Source organism: Lactuca virosa, chromosome 1 (assembly GCF_052849685.1).
Source record: "Lactuca virosa cultivar CGN04683 chromosome 1, Lactuca_virosa_CGN04683_v6, whole genome shotgun sequence".
NCBI lineage: Eukaryota > Viridiplantae > Streptophyta > Magnoliopsida > Asterales > Asteraceae > Lactuca > Lactuca virosa.
In genome coordinates, this window is record NC_136426.1 from 173,407,992 (window position 1) to 173,412,658 (window position 4,667).

General features: G+C 33.0%; 1 pseudogene; it reads left to right on the forward strand.

The window, feature by feature from the left end:
• The first annotated feature begins 502 nt into the window (after positions 1 to 502).
• LOC145124120 (cytochrome P450 Tp9025 pseudogene) lies at positions 503 to 3,367 on the forward strand (annotated as a pseudogene).
• Positions 3,368 to 4,667: the final 1,300 nt, after the last annotated feature.

Below are 4,667 nucleotides of genomic sequence, written 5' to 3' on the forward strand. Positions count from 1 at the left end.
GAACAAATTGTTATTTGCCATTAGCTCACAGTGTCGGCGATCTAAAGTCAGCAGCAACATGGGGTCGATGTCCCAAAGTTTTATGGCTATCTGTTACGGGATGATATGGGTCCTTTGGAAACTTAGAAACGATCGTTTATTTCAAAAGGTGTTCTATGCTCCAAGTATTGTGGTGGAAAATGTGAAAACAATAGTGTTTACATGGCTAAAATGCAGGGGCAAAAGAAATATTTGTAGTTGGGTTGAGTTGAATCACTCCCCTTTTTCTTTTGTGTAATTGACTATGTTGAGTGGAATCACTCCCTTTTTCCCACTTTAGCTTCTTGCTATATGTGGTTATTTTAGTATATTGGCCGTTTCCAAAAAAAAAAAATATAAGGCATATTGGTGGCGGAACACATTAATAATTAATTTCATTTGTTAAACTATGGATGTGGATTAATCGTGAACCACGGGTGAACTAAACTAAACCATTTTCCTTCGCACAAGAGTTCAAAATACAATGTCTATGGTTTATTCGAATATTAAAACGTCATTGTAATAGCAACTAATATTTGGAAATAATAAAAAATTTGAAATTTTTTGAAAATGTTGAAATTAATCTTTTATTTAGTGATTTTAAAAATATTGATGAAAATATAATACAAAAACAAAAATATCGAGTTAATAGAAATATCAAAAGTAATTATATAAAAAAATTATAAAACAACCTTGAAAATAACTTAAATGAAAAGGTTCAATTTCTTTTTAAAATAAAACGAACATTTCTTTTTAACATTTTAAAATAAAGAAAACGAACATTTCTTTTTAACATAAAATTCTTTTTAACATAAAATAACAACATATTTTTATTTATAACCCCAAATTACAACATATTTTTCTCTTTAATCCTAATTAACAAGGCCTATTGAAAGGAAACTATATACAGAAAGAAAACCATTTAACGACCACCGAAACGAAACAAAATTTTATATAGAAACTAATCGCTGGAATAAAACAAATCTTCGCCGCCGCATCGCGCGCGTATTCTGCTAGTATATATATATATATATATATATATATATATATATATATATATATATATATTATAATTGCGAGATAGGTAGCAAGTTAGTGTATGTATCGGATTAAACCCATAATCTCTTTCTTTAGAAACAACATACATAATATAGTTCTTTTTTTTCAAGTATTGTATGCACACTTTATAAGGTTGAATGACTCAAAAGCCACAACCTACAATTAGCTAGAACGTTCACCAGCTAGCGGGACTGCTCCCACACCGTGCATTTCGAGAGTTAGCACGAAAACATGGCCCCATCATGCATATCCAACTTGGCCAAATTTCAACAGTTATCATTTCATCACCCCGACTAGCCAAAGAGGTACTTAAAACTCATGATGTTGCCCTTGCAGATCGTCCCAAAACTTTTGGAAGTGAGCTTATACTTTATAGGAACACTGATATAGCCCTCGCTCCATACGGTGAATATTGGAGACAAATGAAAAAGATCGCCTCCTTGGAACTCCTTAGTGGCAAAAAAGTTCAGCCGTTTGGTGTAATCAGAGAGCAAGAACTTCGCGGTTTCATGAACTTTCTCCGAATATCTTCAGGGAAACCGATAAACATACACAAAACCATCACGGAATTGATGAATAATGTGGTCTGCAAAGCGTCCTTTGGAAAAAACTGTAAACACCAGGATGCCCTCCTAGAGTTCCTAGATGAGTTTGGAAGAGTAAATAGTGGGTTTTATGTAGCGGATTTGTTTCCAGATTTTAAATTTCTATACGTGGTTTCTGGATTGAAGTCAACGTTAATGAAGATGCACAAAACTCTCGACAAAATCTTCAATGACATCTTTGAGGAGCATGATAGTAGAAAGAGAGATGGTGGGGAACAGGAGGAAGATCTTCTTGATGTTCTTCTTAGAATCAAAGAGGAAGGAGGTCTTGAGTTCCTCATCACGAATAACAATATTAAAGCAATCTTTGTGGTAAGTTCATCATCTATCGATATGCTCTCTCTTTTTCCCTTTTTCACCTTGATACAATCTGTTATGTCATTATTTTTTTGAATTGAGAATGCAATTATTGGATGAGGCTTTTGATGGTACTGTGGATGCTTTAACATGAGTGCGTATGTCGTTTCACCGGTATTTTATGCACACATCATAAAAGGGGGTTTGTTTCTTGATATATATAGGTCCCTAGCTAAGCCATTGCAATGTAAATATCAAGTATATTATGGTTTTTTATGAAAATAAAGGGAAACAAAGTACAAAATTATACAAAAAATTTCATTGAACTTTTTATGTATCTAGTGCTACGAACCAACAATAGTTATACTTTATATTTTGTGCAAAAAATATTATTGTATTACCGTTAGTATGCCATCAACCAGTTGAATTTTACTGTTTTCTATATACACATTAGAATATTATTTTTATTGTAGCACTCACAAGTCACAACCTAAAAGTAGTTATCTTTTCTTCAAATATGTGGATGTCATTTACAGTACACTAGATTTGAATTAATATACATGACTGTAAAGTTATTCTGTCGATTTGCACATAGCTAGGTCCATAGCAATGATCGACATAAAGTTCACTTTATTCTTATGTCTTTTTTTTTAAATTGATGTAGGACATATTTGCAGGAGGCACTGATACATCATCGGTAACTATTGAATGGGCTATGACAGAAATGATGAGACATCCGAATGTGCTGGAAAAGGCGCAAGCAGAAGTTAGAGAAACCTTTAAGGGGAAGAGAAAAATCATGGAATCAGACATACAAGGCTTGAGCTATTTGCAATCAGTAATCAAGGAAACCCTAAGGCTTCACCCTCCAATCCCAATGTTACTCCCACATGTAAGTAGAGAGCATTGCAAAATTGATGGATACGATATTCCTGTTAAAATGAAGCTCATCATCAATGCATGCGCATGCTCGACCGATCCTGAATACTGGGATGATTCTGAAAGCTTCAATCCAGAAAGATTTGAAAATACTTCGGTTGATTTTATGGGAACCAATTATCAGTTTATCCCATTTGGGTCTGGGAGGAGAATGTGCCCAGGCATGAATTTTGGGTTGACAACAGTCGAGTTTTTCCTTGCTCAAATGCTATATTACTTCAACTGGCAACTCCCTGATGGATTAAATCCTAGTGATGTTGATATGACGGAGACCGATGGATTACTAGTAGTAAAAAAGATTCACTTACATTTGATTCCTACGTCTTACGCTCCTTACAATTAACTAATGTTCAAGGATTTTAGACACCAAACATAAAACAGATCCATTAAGCACCGTGTGGGTTTATTATAAATTAAGTTGGTGGTGTCATCTCCCTTTATTTCGGTAATAAATCATTCAAAACATTGGTAGTGGGATTGAATGTATATTCTCTGTTGTAGCAATAGTAGCAGCTCTGCTGAATTCAATTGTGGGCTTCTTACAGCCTTGGGCCAAGGCTTTATATTACCATCTCTTGATGTATAGTCATTCCTATGGGACCCTTGGTGTTGGCCTCCGCAGTTTTGGGTCCATGTTTCAATTAAGACGTCGAATCTAGTCTACCTCTACTAATAAAAGAATAGTTGTTATGTCACGTGTCACTTTTCTGTAGTTGCTTATGCCACGTGGCATTTTTCTGGAGCTCCTCTCCTTTGTTTCATGCCATTGATAATTGAAATTGATATAAATAGAGTTTTAAATTTCATATCTCAAATAATCTTGCTATTTATATCCCCAATAATGATGTTTTAACTATACCAATCAATAACTTAATGGGATATCATTAATTGCATACCAATTTTAAGTTATTTTATTTGAAATACCATTTAAATCGGTATGTCAATGCCGATATATCAGCAAACTATAAATATCATTCTCCCTGATAATAAGCGTACAATCCCTCTTTTTTTTCTGAATAAATCTTCACTGATTTTGTGATACATAGTCTCATATTTTTAAAGCTTATAAATACCATCCTCATGCCAGAAATATAAATCGAAACTCCCACTATAGTCTGACGTTTTTTTTGGTGATCAAGATTCTGCAAAACATAAGGTTTTTGATTGTTCAAATCTTCATTGTTCTTATTTCTGTCACACTGTTCCTTTTGTTGTTCTTTTTTCGGTCATAGTCTTCTTTTATTTGATTTCATTTGTCGCATGCATGAATCAAAGTATTGTAAAAAAAGTTACGTACTTTTGCATCTGAACACATGGTTTAATCAATACATAATCTATTAAAATGTTATAACTTAATCTTTTTTATTGTTCCTTCATTATTATTTAATTTGTCAATAGATTATATGTATGTGTTTGGAAATTGGAAGCATTCATGCCGATTAAGAAATCTACTTTAAAAGTACATTGCTATTTTGAGTAAAAGTTCATCTATTTTTTAGGTTATTGTATATGTGTTACTATATTTTTCGATTTGTCTTTGTGTTCGGAACTATTCTTGTCTATTAAGCAAAACTATAATTGATACGTTAATGTGAACTTAAGTTGATGTGGTCTAGAAACATAACATTTTAGGTGAAGAAACCCCACCTAAATATACACCAATTATGTCAAGTTTTCCATCAAAACACTCAAAGCCAAACAAATTATAACTTAATCTATTTTATTGTTCCTTCATTCCTATTTAGTTTG